The sequence below is a fragment of the Podarcis tiliguerta genome, assembly GCF_965153285.1.
Source record: "Podarcis tiliguerta genome assembly, chromosome: 7".
In the NCBI taxonomy this organism is placed as follows: domain Eukaryota; kingdom Metazoa; phylum Chordata; class Lepidosauria; order Squamata; family Lacertidae; genus Podarcis; species Podarcis tiliguerta.
Window position 1 is genome coordinate 54,270,527 of NC_139540.1, and position 18,369 is coordinate 54,288,895.

At 41.8% G+C, this 18,369-nt stretch overlaps 1 long non-coding RNA gene across 1 annotated transcript; it reads right to left on the reverse strand.

Annotated features, from left to right (window-relative positions):
- Positions 1-2,220: 2,220 nt before the first annotated feature.
- Positions 2,221-3,320, reverse strand: LOC310681802. Its single transcript, XR_014513634.1, has 2 exons — positions 3,227-3,320; positions 2,221-2,478 (listed from the first exon to the last, which is right to left on the reverse strand). It is a non-coding gene; the product is annotated as an uncharacterized lncRNA (long non-coding RNA).
- Between the last annotated feature and the right edge of the window lie 15,049 nt (positions 3,321-18,369).

The following is an 18,369-nucleotide window of genomic DNA, read 5'->3' on the forward strand; positions in this document are numbered from 1 at the left end:
CAGGGCTGCCTATATAGAACTCTGTCTCTCTTCATTTGTTGCTGAAGCAATGCCAGAGCTCTGCATTGCTAGAGCCTGAGTTTGGCCACAGAGCAGGACAGTGAGGCCTGGGGAGCAAAATTTGGCCCCTGGAGCTGAGGTTCCCCACCCCATCAACACTCTTGCTCATCCACCAATATGAACTAATGAGCATTTAGGCTCCAATTCTAAGATGGAGGGAAAGGACAACCAAAAGAAGTTCATCTCCTGATCCAGTCCTTTGCCAGGCTCCTGCTGGTGGGACATTGTGCTCTTCCATCCTTTCCCAGATGTTGGTTCATTATCATCTGATTTTACTCTGATTGCAAATGGTATAGTTTTCTCCCCAGTGCTGGGGAACTGATGTGACCTAGGACATTTCGTTCCCCCACTGCAGACTGCCCTATCCTGACCAGGGCCAGATTTAGGTTTGATGAGGCCCTAAGCTACTGAAGGTAATGGGACTCTTTATATGTCCAGCTGTCCTTTGTCAACAATAAATGGTTGCTGTTTTTTTTGTGTTGAATATATGCTAATTTATGGACCTAATAAGTGTCTAAAGCCATTTGCACATAACAAAATATGTATTTTATCAAAGTAATTTGCTTTTTATCTTATATTTTGGAAATGTACATCCAGTGGTTTTTTCCCCTATAATTTTTTGGGGGGGGGCCTCAAGAGAGTGGGGCCCTAAACTATAGCTTGTTTAGCTTATACATAAATCCGACACTGATCCTGACACAGGAGCTCTGATGTTAGAAGTGAAGTACCCCAAGAAGTTTCCATGGCAGCAGGGAATGCAATATAAAATCTGCCTCTTTGAAATCAGAGCTCTTTCTCCATGCCATCAGAAAGGAGGAGCCAATGCTTCCTATGGCCCTGGGTCATCCTTCAAGAAACCACAACATGTCCAAAGAGCTGAAATTTTGAGGAAAAACTGTTCGGAAAATTTCATCAACACCCCACAAAACACCCCCCCCCCATTTTGTTGCGCATGAACAGTCATGGAGGATTTTGGGAGGCCATTTTTACCCAGGTCTAAATTGTTTACCACAAACTAACCCACTTACCTGAGAGTAAGCCCTATTAGACTTACTTCTGAGTAGACATGGTTAGGATTGCAGTTTGAATGCTTTAACACAACTCCAAGCCATAATCATAGCTGTCAACATTTCCCTTTTTTTAAGGGAAATTCCCTTATTCCAAATAGGATTCCTTGCAAGAAAAGGGAAAAGTTGACAGCTATGGCCATAATTGTTCTGCACATGAAGGTGCCGGCTTTCAACCCCATGAGCATCCATATATTTTACTTCCCCTCCATAGATTAAATACTTCCATAAACCCATATCAGCGTTGCAGCAGCTTGTAAGGGCAAAATGGATATATTTATTTTTAGATGAAAAGCTTTCCAAATAGGAATTTAAAAATCGTTCAGATTAAGGAGATCCCTTAATGGTGACTGAGCCTGGCAATTGCTTCATTTTTTATTTTGTTTTCCTTTATTTTCAACCTCTCCAGTTGAGGCGACTGTATTCTGGTACAATAAAAAAGTGTGACTGTGAAGCCACATCTCAGTACCAGGTTTCATCCTGATGCAATTTGTTACTGCTGAGATATTAAAACCCCAAAGACTACATTAGCAATGGAAATGGTGATAAGACTTCCCTGTGTAGCATGACTACTGCTTGCCACTATGTAAAAGTGTTTTTTTTAAAAAAAAGCAGCATGGTAAAACAGTTAATAAACAGTAAATCTGATGTTAATCACTTGGGCTTGTTTAATTAAGGAGTGACCTTGTGGTTACTAATTATTTCTGAAAGTGACTTTCCTCATAAAAGTGAGCGTTTAATCAGAGACTATATATTTGTGATCAACAGCAGTAAACTGGATCTTTTGCCTCATTCCTCTGTTGTCCTTGTAATTTAAATATCCTGTTGTGTAAGTATAAAGACAGGAAGTGAGTTATACAAAACCTTACAATAACAGTATTAAGTTTCCAGTAAGCAGATGTGCTCCACTTGGTTTCTGTTTTTCCCCCCCCCTTCCAGAGGTAGTATATATTTTCCAAATGCTACCGGGGATATTTTTCTTTTCTGTGTTAGGATTTTTTCTCTCTCTTAAAAAAAGAAAAATCTTCCACTATCTGAAACACACAAATAGTTTCCAGATAATGACAAATTACATTGTCCCTTAATGCCAGGCTTTAATTATTTAGCTTCATGCTTTATTTGTTCCATGAAACCAAAAACTCCCTTTCAAGCAGACAAGAGGCTGGGTGGCAGAAAAATTCTTTTACCTATACAGCCTTTCATTGGCCAACGCTGTTTTTATGCAAATCCACACCACTGGCAGAAGAGAGTTGGCAAAGATATTCTAAAAATTTCATGCATATCACAATTGGTTTTCCTGACGCAACTGCAACTGAATAATTTTCATCAACTGCGACTGCAACCTGCTCTTCTGCACAGGATAAAAAAAAGAGAAAAGTTATGCTTCTTTCAGAGCCAGAGAAACAAACGCTGATGTGTATCAGCTTTACGCTGTTTATAATCTTCAAACATTTTGGCCTTTGAAGCATTTCTTCTCTTTCCCTTCTTTTGTTGCTGGGGCTGCAGTAGTGACATTCAGATATATTTTTAATGCATCAAAACACTTTCACAATTATAATGGGCACTTATGATTGCAAAGTATACACAATCCATTCCCTGCCATTGAGGCCGGTAACAAAAGTAGAACACTATTTGTGAACCTATTTTCCTCTAATAAGATTATGGGTACGATTATCCTGTTCCCACTGTTCAGCCAAACCCAGCCAGTTTTGTCTGTGAATGCACAGAGGGGGTGTGGGTAATTGCACATACAATGCCTAAATCCTTGCTTCACTGATATAAATGAAGTTTTGTCACTGATTTCAGCACAGCCAGAGTTTTGCTATCTTTCCATTCAGCTGCCTGCATGCCATAATGATAGTGAAACAAGAACAGGAAACAAATATCAGGCAGGAGGCATTCAAAACCAGCATAAGGTTGTTTTTCCACTGGCACCACAACGGTGTAAAAGGTCAGCCACATAGCGCTTTTCAAGGGATGGAACTGAACCTGATGCAAGTTATAATGCAATAGCTTGCATTATTTGTGCTGTGACTTCACCCAGTGCTAATCCAGCATTACTTAGAGTAACAGCTAAGCACGAGAGAGAGGACAATTACATCACCATTCTGCTGCCGTCAGTCACCCTTGCTGCCTGGCTGAAAATAAGCACCACCCCATATGATGTAAATATTCTGTGTAACTTGGCTCTGGGTACAAATAGCAAGAGGAGAGAAAACATATAAGTGCGCAGTAATGTAGTTTATTAGTCCCAGCGCATTTCAGCAAACACCTTTGTCGGGACACAAAATACTCTGTATTAAGTCCAGAGTGATATGCTCAAATTATACATACATACATACATACATACATACATACACCACACAACTAATGATGCATTTTAGTGCATGATTAACAATGAATAAGATGCATCACCAAATGGGTGGCCATTCTTTCTCTTGGATGCAAATCCTTTTGACTTTTAACCAAACGAATGTATCTAGAACCAAAGTCTTAGATGTATTTCAGACCTCAGCTAACATTCAGCATAAACCTAGGACCTTATTTTGATTTACATGTCTTTTCATGTGACTAGATGCCAGCTTTAAAGCCTAATGAGCTTAGATAAAAGTCAGTGGGGTGTCCTGTTGCAAAAAATAAAAAACCCCACCAGTTTATTGCAGGGTTTTTTGTTTGTTTTTAAATAGCTATGGTTGGGTTGCATTTATTTTGCTTGCTGACTTCCCTCAAAGGGAAGTTATAAAACAGTCACCTCTCCCATTGATTTGCCCTGGAGGATCTTGAAAACATAATTCTGATCACAATATTTCAGCACTTTCTCAGCTCAATACATGTGCAGCCAAAACACATCAAGGAGGGAAGGGGGGGAATCAATGGAAGTGTTAAGGTTTAAAACACATTTTCTTCCATCTTTACATCTGCTTAATTGCATCCTCCCCACCCCCACCCCACTCCCTGCAAGTCTTCTATGAGTTACATTTCCTGTTTTGCTGGAATCCGTCCCACATTTCACATCCCTCACCTTTAATTTAGCTGCAAATTGATTCAGTATCACATTTAACAGCCTTTGGGGTTTGCTGTACAAACTGTCCTGCTGCCTATTCATAGAACCTTATAATGGGACTAAGCTCCAGTTTATCCATGGAACTGTCAGGCTCTCGGGGAAATAATAGCTGTTGACAATTGTAGAGTTAAAATACAGGATTAATTATCAGCTTTTAATGTGCAAATAAGGCATTCAGCATTCTTCTTACCCACTTATTTAACACAAATGCAGTGCTCAAACAGGTAGTCTGAGTTGATTCTTCAGTCAAAAACAGCTTGAGTGAGCCAGAACAGTCTTGAGATTTAAACAATCCCAGCTCTTGAATTTTACACACACACACACACACACACACACACACACACACACACACACACCCTCTCTTTGTATGCAACTTGCAGTATGCTGCATCTCACCCAGTCGCTTGTCTTCTTTTAGCAAATAGTGGGAGATTTCCTGAATCAAGGCTGCATAACGCCAACCTGGTTATGTAGGCAAGGTCCAGATTATGGGCGCTTCTACATGGCAATTTATTTTGGATTTGGCAGCACCATACGTGGGTGGCACTGTGGGTTAAACCACTGAGCCTAGGACTTGCTGTTCAGAAGGTCGGCGGTTCAAATCCCCGTGACAGGGTGAGCGCCCATTGCTCGGTCCCTGCTCCTGCCAACCTAGCAGTTCGAAAGCACGTCAAAGTGCAAGTAGATAAATAGGTATCGCTCCGGCGGGAAGGGAACGGCATTTCCGTGTGCTGCTCTGGTTCGCCAGAAGCAGCTTAGTCATGCTGGCCACATGACCCGGAAGCTGTACGCCGGCTCCCTTTGCCAATAAAGCGAGATGAGTGCCGCAACCCCAGAGTTGGTCACGACTGGATCTAATGGTCAGGGGTCCCTTTACCTTACTATGCATGAAAAAAAAATGGCAGCATCCACACGTGGTCATCCTCGTCAAATGCCATCCCTTCTCCCCAGTATAATCTAGATTTATAATTTCCCTGGTGTTTGTTTGTTTGTTTGTCGGAGAGGAGGGGAGGGACTTATTGGATTCTTTGTGTGGAAGAGAGCCAGTGTGTTGTAGGGGTTGGATTGTGAGGATTAAGACGTGGGAGACCAAGCTTCAAATCCATTCTCAACTATGAAGCTCACTGGGTGGGTGACCTTGGGTTTGTTGCTCAGCCTACCCCATCTCACAGGATTGTTGTGAGGAGAAAATTGGGGAGAGGGAGAATGGTGTATGCTACCCTGAGGTCCTGGGAGAAAAGAGGGGATATAAGTGTAAGAATAATAAATCCAGATTGGATGGGGAAATTAAATGAGATGGTATTGTGATGAGGTTGGTGTGTGAGATGCTGCACAGATTACAAAGAATATAAAGTTCTACCCCTTGGGTCATTGTAATGGGCATTATTGCAATGCTTTTATTTCTGCAATAAGGTCATTCCCCATGCAAAAGAGTCCTTCTCTTAGCCATCCAAGAGGAACAGACTGGTAATTAGATGCTCAGTATAGCTTTACTATTAAATACAGAAATAAACACAGCAGAGCGTTTGCTTAAATGGCCTTCAACCCTCCAAAACAAGCAGGATCCTATTTTTAATACAAGCGAAGTAAGGGCAATTTCTGTTGTAATATATAGCTCGGCTTTCATGTTTTTATTAAAAGTTTAATAATGGGCCTGCACCGATGTGCTTGAAAAATTATATGGTAATTTCCAATTGTAAAATTCCATTAAAAACTTGCTTATGTATACAGAATTAGACCATTTGTTAAAGAAAGGTTATATACACTTATAATTGGAAAATATGTTTTAAGCTACAGCGTAGCAGTAAGCATTAGTCACTTTGTAATGATGGGTAACTCCTGGGAAGAGGGTGTTATTTGAAGATACTCTGAGTGATATGACATTCCAACATATATTGGGGGGGAGGGAGAGCAGAAACCCAATTTGGAAGCCAGGCTGCTCTATGCATTCTAAATAATCTTCCTTTTGTATCCTTTATACTTGCTCATAACTAGAATTTCTGAGAATAAGAGACAAAATGTACATAGGCAACTGTTTGGTTGTGAACCAGGTCCATCTAGCTCTGCATTGCTTACACTGACTGACAGCGTCTCTCAAGTGTTGTTGTTGTTGTTGTTGTTAATCAACACTGGACTTCCTTACCTGGAAGTCTCAGGTCTTGAACTTGGGACCTCTTTACATTCAAAGCGTCTGCTGTTCTACTGAGCTGCATGCCCCTTCTATCAAACTTTCTAGAGTCCAACAATGTTGACCTAAAAGTACATACAATGAAAATCCCACTTTGTCCTTCCCAAAACCACGTAGATGCACCCCCAAACTGTATGGAAATCTTTGCTAAACCACCATGGAGAATGTGCAATAGTGCAATCCTACATGGAATCCTAAATTAATGATTGCATCAACATTTTGGATTACTCTAACTTTCTTGATGAGGGTGGCTTTTAAATACTGCTCAGCAACGTCGACTGGTTCACAACTTGCTCAATAAAGACCAGACCTAGAATTCAGCTACATTTGTAAAGATAAAGCTCTTTACAGTACAGTAGCACCTCGGTTCACGAACTTAATCCGTTCCGGAAGCCCATTCTTAAACCAAAACCATTCTTAAACCGAGGTGCGCTTTCCCTAATGAGGCTTCCCACCGCCGGTGCCCTTCCACTGTTCAGATTCCGTTCTTAGACTGAGGTAAAGTTCTTAAACCAAGACACTATTTCCAGTTTTGCAGAGTTTGTAAACCGAATCGTTCTTAAACCGACTGTTCTTAAACCGAGGCACCACTGTATATGCGTTGTAACACTGACACCAGATGGCGCTGTGGAGTGCTGTTTTTCACCAACGGAACTTCCCTGTATGAAGTTGACAACACGTTGAACTGAATCACTTCTTTGATGTGTATAGATCCAGCCCTAGTCTAACCATCATATAGGGATGGGGGAGATATTTGATTCAGTTTACGTTGAAAGGCAAACCTACCCAATCCACGCAAATTTAAACCCACCCATTCTTCCAAAATTTGCACTGCTCTGAATTTTGCAAGGCAGTGCGCCAGCCAAGGAATGTGTACTAAAATGCATATAATTTGATATATTGATGAAAATAACATACAAAAAATGCAGCATATTAGGGAACATTGCTTTGCAAAAATGTTTCTGTTAGGCAAAGTTGCATACAGAAACGTGTGCATTAGGAGAATATTGCACTAAAATGCTGATGAATTTTCATGTAGACAATACACACACACAGAGAGAGTATATATATTTATCAAAAACTGATATGGATATGTGGAGAACCGAGGTGAAGACTGGAAAAAGAAAAAAGAGATACTGAGTGAAAAATGAAATGGGCAGATTTGACTATCCCTACCTGCAGGTCAGCTTTGTGAAAGTAAATCAAGATGAATTCTCAATAAATAGATAATCTAGAAGAGCCCAAGGGCAGTGCTTAAAAGAATCAGCATCGGCTAAGGGATGGGATCCATCAAAGGTCAGAGAAGTGAAAGCATCAACCATGATCATCCAGGGATCGACCTGTCAATTGTGGTCGACCAGTTGGACACCCCTGTTCTATAGCAACCCAGCTATAGCAACCTGGAGGGAGCCTTATTAGACCTTTTACAAGTGAATCTGGCGTTTTTATTTCCAAAATCTACACCTGTCAACTGAAGACATAATGCACAAGTCAGGTTATTGGTGCACCTGATGTAATACAGCTCAACACTGTGCATTAAAAAATTAAACCTCTCTGAGGCTGTTGTGGGGAAGTAGGTCAGCTGGTATTTCATAATTCACCTTCTAGCTGATATTTAAAGCTGATGATCATCAGATCATGGGATAAGATAGAAAGCTGAGTGAAATTGTTTTTTATGAACTTCCTTTGCTGTACAAAGAAAAGGCATTGGCATTCTGTCATGGGCCATACAAATGGAAGCAGAAATCTCTAGTAAAACAGCAAGACCAAGCATGTTCTTTCTGCAGTCCAGTGCCCCTGAATATTCTTAGTGAAACACTTAACATTATTATTTTAAAGGATTATGGAAATGTTACATCAATTTATGATTTTGAAAAACCATTATTCTTGAAAAAGCTATTGACTTTCCACTGATAAAGCTCTTTGCAACTGTTTGTAAAATAGTGTTTTTGCAGTCTCCCAAGGAATATAATCAGTGTGCCTTTTAACAATAATATAAACTATTTTGCTCTTTTACAAATGCAGATAAGCAAACTTATTTGAAATCTCTTGATCTAATCTTCTTTGCTCCAAGAATTAATAAGTTGAGTGGGTCGTTTATTTCATTTCATGAACCTGGAGGGAAAATTGTGTTTTTTGAGTGAGCAGATTCTTGAGTTCATTTCTAGAACCCTAAAGAGAATGGTGTGTGATGCTTAGTTTTTGTTGTTGTTTTTTTGAGAACACATCCCTTCTTCAGATATATGTTGTCCTATTCCTGAAGGGTCAGGTGGTATGAATTGCACACAGAACAATATGCAGAGCGTTTTCAAGCTAAAAGAACCAAACTGTGATTCATTGCTTGCGCTGGCTCTTTGATTGTTTGATGTCTCATTTCTTCATTAACAATAAAAGTTATCAAAAGTTCAGGGCAGGGTGATTGTCCTTAAAGTGCTAAATCAACCCTATTTTCATTAGCAGGGACTGGAGCACTATATGAGCTGAACAAAATATCTCTTTCTTCTGTAACATTGATATCATTAGGTAGATAGTATCTCCTAATATATCAACTCACATTTTTGCGTGTTTGTACTTGAATTGTAAGGGGGAGAGAGAGAGGTGTTCCAGTATACAATTAGGCTGCTTATTGATTTCGATGAGATTTAGGTAATCTAACAATAGGGTCATAGTCAAACTCTATAATGAGATGCCCAAACATCTTAAAAATTCCTTGCTGAGACTGTATCTTTAAGATTATTTGTGAAGCTGTACTTCAATCTTTTAACATTTTTTTGCTGGTCTTAGTTGCCATTTACCACAGCAACTGAAAAACAGGATGATGTAAATTTAGAAATAAGAGGAAAAGCCAATGATATATCAAAGCTGCTTCATTCTTCTGGCTGCTTTATCTGTAGAATATAAGAGACGTTTTCATGGATAGATCAGCAAGGCTAAAAAGAAGTCTTAGACTTTAACATTGCTGCTTCACAATAATACGTAGAAGCAAGTAGTACTCTCCTACAGCAGCTTTCCAGAGCCAGTCCTACCATTGGACATAGTGATGCAGCTGTATCCAAGGCCAACCCAGTACATTATGGCACCTGAGACGGATCCCAAAATGGCGCCCTCCCCTCCGCACCAGGGAAGATGTACCTCAAGAAGCAGAAGAGCAGAAAGGATGACATTGGGATCAGCTGCTCTGATGGATCCTGTCACCTCTTGGAGGACTCCTGTGAAAACGGATCCTTCATGCTAGCCTGCTACCCTCTGGTGCAGCAAAACAACGGTTGCCAATATGGCACCCACAGGCACCAATGTACCTGGCAGCACCTCCTATGATGCCTGTGAAAGGTCTTGTTAAGTATTCCTTCAAAAATCCACAAAACACAAAGGACGATTTGCTCCTCCTGCTCAGTTCCTGTTTGCACGTGCTCCGCCTCTCCTACATGCTTCTCTCTGTGAGTAAGTGCAGTGCTGCTAATGTAGGTGCCTCTCCCCCCATTGTTTATGAGTGCTGATGTGGGGCATGCCCCACCTTTTGGCGGTCTCTCTCTCTCTCTGCTCTTTTAATGTGGCAGCCATTTTGGATTATGCCTTACCTCCACAGCAGCCATTTTGTAACTGGCACCACTGAGACTTTCTCTAAATTCCAAATGCCCCACTAGCCCCAGATGCTTGGTGACCCTTGCAGCAGAGGGTGCTGCCCCATTGCCAAACAACCTGCCTTCTGTTCATAAAAATAGTGAGATGTTATATTGTCCTTCACTTCAGGCAGCAAAATTTCCTGGGCTTGCCTTGTTTACAATGGCAGAGGAAGCTGCTTGGGCGCCTAGGGTGGCGCACCCAGGAACGGGGGGAGCCATAGTGGCGGGGTGCACTGCAGGGCCTCTGAGGTCTGCCAGCCTCCTCCCACTCAGCTGCCCTACAACTGGGGGGGGGGGAGCAGCGGGCAGACCATTTGGGCAGCACGGAGCCTGCGTGCGCCCAAGCCACTGCATCTCTCCCAGGAGAGACGCATGGCTTGGGTGCATTGCAGGCCCTGCGGTGAGTGCCACGCGGCATTTTGTCACCCCCCCCCCAGTGGTGACACCCAGGTCAACCCACACCCACTGCAGCCTCCTTCCTCTGCCTCTCCTTGTTTATAGGTAAAGGTAAAGGGACCCCCGACCATTAGGTCCAGTCGTGACCGACTCTGGGGTTGCGCCACTCATCTCGCTTTACTGGCCGAGGGAGCCGGCGTACAGCTTCCAGGTCATTTGGCCAGCATGACTAAGCCGCTTCTGGCGAACCAGAGCAGCGCACGGAAACACCATTTACCTTCCCGCCAGAGCGGTACCTATTTATCTACTTGCACTTTGACGTGCTTTTGAACTGCTAGGTTGGCAGGAGCAGGGACCGAGCAACGGGAACTCACCCCGTCACGGGGATTCGAACCGCCGACCTTCTGATCAGCAAGTCCTAGGCTCTGTGGTTTAACCCACAGCGCTAAAAGTGGCATTGCTGTTATTAAGTGCCAACTGAGAAAAAATACTGCTGTAATCCTCTTTTACTTCTGCTGTTACAAGTTGCTACCTTTGAAAATGTACACAGTGTCAACATTGAACTAGGAATCATATTAAACATAGACCTGTTCTGCACAGAGGACTTAACATTTTTTTTTTTAATGTTAGCCCGTGTTATTTACTGGAAACTTTCTTATCCTAACTCTTTCGGGCAGAAAAATGACCCTAGCCTTAATTTAAATGGTAGCAGGATTAGACCAAACTCAGGCAATTGGACCTTATTATATATCATCATCATCATCATCATCATCATCATCATCAAAAGCTCTGGTAACTCACTTGCACATAAAAGATGTGGTGCCAGGCATGGACGGGCTTTTAGGGGAGACCAAAAGACCAAAGGAGTGTTGAGAACTTTTTATTTAGAAGGCAAACTGCTTCTGCCATCCCTGATTGGTAGTGATTACCTGTTCCTCCCTCTAACCTTAATGATAGCTTCAAGGTTATAATTCAATGTGCAAGGAAACAATGATTATATCCTGCAACTATATGACAGTGTATGATTTAGCTGTGGGAAAACATTACAGGATTAACTTTGAGTGAAAGAAGGGATTGAGCCCTGTGTGTCTTCTGCAAGCAGCCCCACTGAACGAAGTGATTAATGCAGTGTGCAAACCAGATCATTAGGAGGCTGCAGTAGTGTAGGGACTTGTCTACACCTTTTAGCTGAGCAGGGGTCAATGCTTAGTTGTAGATGATTTCATGCACAGCTGATCAGCAAGTCTCCATTGAAAGTGCCTGGGAATTTGTGTAAGCACTGTAGGAAACTGTCTTTCGAAATTAGTCTGCTTTTAAGAGAGGCGCATTTCCCCGCTGCATCTCACATGGATACTAAAAATCACAACATGTGGATGGAAACCCTGCATTAACCTTTAGCTCCCTAATCGGTTGTGTGGGTTTTTCCATCTCTCCTCCCCAGCCTCGCCTCTCTCTCTCTCTTTTTGTGTGTTTTCCAACTGATATATAAATCTAGATGAACAAACTGCCCATCTGGTTTGTGCCAGCACCTGCACATCTCCCTCGCCCCGCCACCCCTCTTTATGGCTGTTTGTGCAGTTGCTCAGACAGCGCCATGAGCAAGGCTAAGCGTGTGTCGTAATTCTGTGATTACACTGCGCAAGCAGGGAACGTAGCACTGGAAGCAAGTCGGCTTTCAGAGAATCTGTTTACTTTTAAAAACAATACCAGAAAATGAAAATCTCCTATTCTGGAGACTGAGAAGGGACATTTCAAGACAGGATCTCTAGTGTCCCCCAAATGCAGGTGAAGCCAATACATGGAGAGGAAGGTAGACTGTGCCTGCTGGCTGCACCCCAAAATTTTGTACGTCCCATTTTCCTCACCCAGTGTTTGGATGGGGGGAGGCTGTGCTCTCTCTATAGCTACATCAAGCTAAAGTGCACACAACAAGCGACTTGTTGGGTGGAACAAGTAGACTGCAAAATGTTAAGGGGCATGGGTCTGCTCTTCCCATATGAATGCATGGAGAGGGTCATTTAGACACTTGGCACGTGCAGCCAATGGCTGGTGAAGTCTCAGAAGCCAGAAGGAATATTTTATTAAATTAGCAAATAAGCAGAGGTGTAATGAAGCAGTAACTGCAACAAGGAGCTCCATGGCTTTGCACAGCCTGGATATATAAGGCTGGCCAGCTTGTCTCAAGACGAGGATTGGATTGTCATGTTTAGGGGAGCTTTACATTTACGGCTTCCTTGGCGCTGTGTTCCCAGGTCACAGCTTGGGTATGTATGATCCCTGCTGTGCCTCTTCTTATTGACTTCAGCAGTATTTGACCTTGTAAAACAGAGGTCGTCACCTCCAAGCATTCCTTGTTGAGGCTTGATTATAAGGTTAAAGTTCAAGGCAGATTAACCAAGAGATTCAATTCAGATTTATCAACCTTTCAAGTAAATTATAACAATTCAATAATAAATCAGTACAGATTTATGAAATATATTTAGGGGTTTCCTATGATTTAATGAGTGGCAGGAAGCCATTCCTAGTCCTTTGGGTTGTTGCATTGTGCTGGTAACTGATTTGGCTTGGATCTTCTAACGTAAGGAAGTGTGAGGGCACCTCCTCTTTAAACAAAACAAAACACAAGGAAAGACGAGATCTTGTTTGAACAAACTCCCCCATGAAAATGCAAGCTTTGACCCAGGCCACCATCTCATTTTTTTCGCTCTCTTCTTTATAAACTATATCTTACTTCCATTCGTGCCCATCATTCTGCATCATAGAAGGAGGTGAGTTTTCTGAAGAGACCTGTTATCAATACACCATGTTAGCGGAGATTTAATATATTTAATTTTTTTAACCGCTTCATTTGGTTTAACATGGCTATTTTAGGTCCTGTTTTAAAACAATGAATGTCCATAAATATAAATGCAATTATTCTAGTTTTAAACTATACTTCAAGGGGCCCAAAATCCACGAAGCAGCATCTCCAAATTATAAATTTCTTATATATGCCAGGAGGTGCTGTTTTTCAATGTAATGCTTTTTGGACCTCTTGAGCTCCTGTAGTTTCTTTCTTTCTTTCTTTTTGTTATGTAGCAATAAAGGACAGTTATTGAGAGGCCCGGCTCCTGCCTGATTTGATTTCCTCCTACCTTGAACACAGCAATATAAGTAGCAACCTTGTACCTAGCATCGTGTGTGGGGATTCTAAGAAACCAAGAAATAAATAAATAAAATCAGTGCCGTTTTGAAATTGATGCTTTACAATCAGTACAGTGGTACCTCGGGTTACATACGCTTCAGGTTACAGACTCCGCTAACCCATAAATAGTGCTTCAGATTAAGAACTTTGCTTCAGGATGAGAACAGAAATTGTGCTCCGGCGGCGCAGCAGCAGCAGCAGGAGGCCCCATTAGCTACAGTGGTGGTTCAGGTTAAGAACAGTTTCAGGTTAAGAATGGACCAACAGAACGAATTAAGTACTTAACCCGAGGTACCACTGTACTGGTTTGAAAGGTTCACTCTGCCATCTTGAGTTAAAGATGGCATCCAATTGTATTCCTTGGTCTCATGCAAAATATGGTTGTGATGTCTTAAGAGGCATCCAAAAGCATAGCAACCAGGCAACTCTCCAAAATATATAGCACATTCAGCTTTTTAACTTCACATGTCGTCTCAGTTGCTCAGGACTGTGGGAAATGAAAGGGGGTTAATCTACTCCCATTCTCATATAGGCAACTGAGTCCTGACCATGTGGCCTCTTTTAAATGGGACTGAAATATCTTCCTATTGTCTCTTTCCCCAAAAAACTTCAGTCATCACAACCACTACCACTGACTGTTTATGTTCTATTTTTTTTATTCTCCATTTACAATATAACACACATTTTAAAAAATGAAGCAAGAAAAGGGAAATATAAGGCAGGATGGATACAAGAAATAGAAAATTAAACAGGAGACCTATTGTTGCTAGCTTGCCACCTGATCCTTATTTCAAGGAATGGTGCCTTATGTACATTAATGTACTGTTCTTTTTCAGGTTAATAAGGATCATTTAATACAGCCTTCCCAACCTGGTGCTCTCCAGATGTTTTGTCTGTGATTTATTCTAGCCTAAGTAATTTCATGGGAATGTTTGTTTAAAGGTGAACAAGGGCAGACGTAAAATCTAAGTTTTACTGTGCTTGGAGCAGTCACCCTTAATCGAACTCTGCTCTGAGAGAGTAAGAATCTCTCTTCCAAACACCTCTCTCTCCAACACAGGCTTGCCAGCAGGAGCGATGAATTGGCTCCAGGGGTGTGTTTGCACTGTGCTGAATTTTCTGCTTCCCCACCCTTCTCCCTCCATACAACTAAGTTGCAGTTGTAATGCAAATAAAATGAATACTAATCAAAAAAGTAAAAAAAGTAAAAAATAAAAAGCAAAAAGTAAGGGAAAGTATCAGGTAAGTTAGTTCCTGGAAGTACATGAAAGGAAAGGCTTCTGCTCCTTTCCTTCTCTCTGCAGCAATCCCCCACCCCCAACCTGCTGTGAATGGTCAGGGGATCTCCTGGACAATATTTGGCAGGATGCAGAGGTTGCTGGAGCTGGTAAACCAGCTCGAACTGGGCAGAGATTCATCCAATTTTTGGTGATCTATCCCTGAAAGCTCCTCCCACACCATCTCATTTTGCTCAATCCTCTATGGTTGTGCCACGAGAGGAGGCAACAAAGAATATTCTTTCCATGAAATTCCTCACTTTAAACTGATCTTAATATTCAAGTCAAACCTTCTATGTCCTAGCAGAAAGCATCGAACATGCCTTCCTTCATAAGAGGCTTAATCTAGGATGACACATACTATCGGTAGTACTTTTGGTTTGTTTGTTTGTTTTATTTTGAAAAATCAATTTGTTTTAAAAACCTACTACTTCTTCCTTTTGCTCCAGCATCTTCATAAACTTCCCCCTTTCTTCAAACTTAATGCAATCAAACATCTAATTAATTAATCTAACTATTTGAATGATTAAATATGGTAGCCCTGCAGCTGGCATACTGGGTCACAATTTCCAAAGTTGGATTTAGCAAAACTCAGACAATAGTCATTATAACTGTCATGGTATTTTTAACAAACATTTCTTAGTTTCAAAGAGTTGCCTAGATATTTTCCTGACCTTTTGAATCATTTCATTAAAAGACGGTTTATAATTTTGTAACATTTTTATTTGTATGGTTTTATTTTGTGATGGGTTGTTCAGCTTAAAAAAAAAAAAGCTTTATTGCATTGATCCAGAAAGGAGGAAGCTATTTTTTCCCTGTTGAATACATTGCTCTAGCACTCAAATAATATGGCAATTAATTTCCTCTTAAATTTGAATGTGTGTGTGTGTGTGTGGTGTTGTTGTTTTTTAAGGGAGAGAAACACCAAACATTGTTCATCAATCCAGCTTTTGTTTTTTTGTTCATATGTTGGATCTTGTCTAATGGTTCTTTCAAAAACTAGAGCAGATTGAAAGAACTATGGAAAACACAGGAGGGCGAAAAACACACAACAACTTGATCTAACAACTTGAAAGACTGCTTAGTATTCAAGAAACTTTCCCTAGCCTAGAAACCGGGCTTGGTATCATATTGCAAAAAGGCCGTGCGGCTTCATTGCACTCCCTCGGTGTAACATATTTACTTTTGTTTCTGTGTAGCAGCAATTGTATTATATCCTTCCTGCAGGACACCAAAGAAAAACAGAAGGTTAAGTATAAAAGGAGGGGGAAAGAGGGGGGAGAAGCAATGAGGTGAAGCAAGAGGGAAGATGATATTTGCTGGAGAGTAAGGAGTGGTGTGCAAGAATGAGATTAGAAAGAGGATGGAATGGGAGAAGAATAACAATTTCGGGCAAAACAAATGCAGACCCAGTGTGCGTGGGGAAGTGGAATATAAGTGCAACTTTGCTTGCTTTGCCAATGTTGCAGATTGGGAAAACATGCAATAAAAGCTGACCAGAGGATAGGAGGAGGTAACTGAGAGCACCTTTTGATCAGCCAGCAGCTCCCAAACACCTCTTTGAAAAAGAAGACTTTGACATTATCGCAGTGCAGCCGTTAAAACAAGGAAGCAGCAGGCATGACCTGTGCTCTCCAATGCCATGCCTACAAACTCTCACACAATTGCATTGGTTGTCTTGCCCTTCTGAAGAGGTGGGTTGCATGCTGGAATACATTGGTGAAAGCAATCTGGAGATGTGCTGAACAGTTGACCTCCAGGCGAATTGGCTGTTAATTTCATTCATGTCAAAAAGGCCGCTCTCTCTCTCCCTCTCTCTCCACTGCAGCACCACATATATAATGATTTTCTCCCATTGCAATGCATCAGCTTGTCTAAGTCAACTACCTTGTGACAATCTGGATGGTCTGTATTGTCTGCTGTAGCAGTGGCGGGGGACCTGTGGCCCTTCAGTCATCACCAGCCCAAGAGGTTTTGCTGCTTAAGGCAAAGCAGCAGACTTCCCCTCCCTGTTTCGCATACAGAAGCTGAACGGATTGGCAGCTGAATTTGATTTCGACACTGGCAACTGGGCAGCATTCCCCTGGGGGAAGCAGAGCAGGCCGTATGGAGCCCTCAGCTTGGTTGTCAAGCAGAAGGGAATGGCTGGTGGCTCAGGAGGAACGGCCAGGATGGCATCTGCTGCCTGATGCAGTTGTCTCACACTGCCAAATGATAGGGCTGGCCCTGCATTCAGATGTTCATAGAATCATAGAATTGTAGAGCTGGAAGAGACCCATCTACTCACCTACGATCTCACCTACATCTACTCAACTACAATGCAGGGATCTCAGCTAAAGCATCCATTACAGATGTTGGGCTAAAGTTACCATTGTTGTTCACCATTGGCCATGCTAGGTGGGGCAAAGCTGTCAACTTTTCCCTTTTCTTGTGAGGAATCCTATTCGGAATAAGGGAATTTCCCTTAAAAAAAGGGAAACGTTGACAGCTATGGGTGGGGTTGATGGGAACTGGAATCCAATAACATGGAAGTTATCAGGTTCTCCATCCCTGATGGTGAAGAAGATGGCTGCCCACACCTCACTTTGGCTATATCCGCATGAATAAGGTAAAAACAGTATTTGGTGCCTCCACGAGGGATATTCAGGATGCCTTTTTCTGATCCTGCTCACACATGTTTTCTTCTATACATTGGCCATGCTTTCTCCTATAAAGAAGATATCCCATTGTGTAAAGTAAGGATGGGGAACCAGCGTCTCTCTAGATCTGATGGACCATGTAATCCCTGACCATTGGCTATGCTGGGGGCTAATGGGAGTTGTGGTCCAATGACATCAGTACCATAGGTTTCCAACCCTAGTTGAAATGCAAAAAAGGTCAGTTTGAATAAGCTACTCTCCCGGGGCTCATTCAAGGAACAACTTACCCCTGAATGTGAGGAATTCATGGCAGGAAATTCAGGCATTTTTCTCATTGGGATTTCTCTCAACTCAGCCTGGTAAGGCAGCATTGTGGACTTAACAGTCATCTTGAATCCAGGAAAGGATTTTTGTCTGCTATGAGGGCCAGCAAGGATCCTTGTAAGATACAGGATTAGAAAGCTAAGATCAAAAATGGTTTTAAAAAGCACCTGACTCATATGGGAGTGATGCAAAGGGAAGACAGACGAAAAGCAAAGTAGAAAGGAGACATATAATTCTATCAGAATGAAATGGTAATTAATTTGTTTTTTATGCTGAAGCATTATCTTCCAATTGTGCCAGAACTGAATAAATTCTTGTGAAGTAAATTGGCAAGCCTCAACTTGTTGCTGGCATGCCAGTCTCGAAGCACCTCTATGAATGCTGTGCACATGCACATGACTGGTGCTTCAGTCCTGAGAGGTTTTGGTGATGCAACATTCCCGATTCTTCCACAATCTGTTTAATATATGTATCCACTGTGTATAAGCTGCAATCTTCAGTTATGGATAAATAACTGTTTGTTAAATGCTGGGCAGAATCCGCAAGGG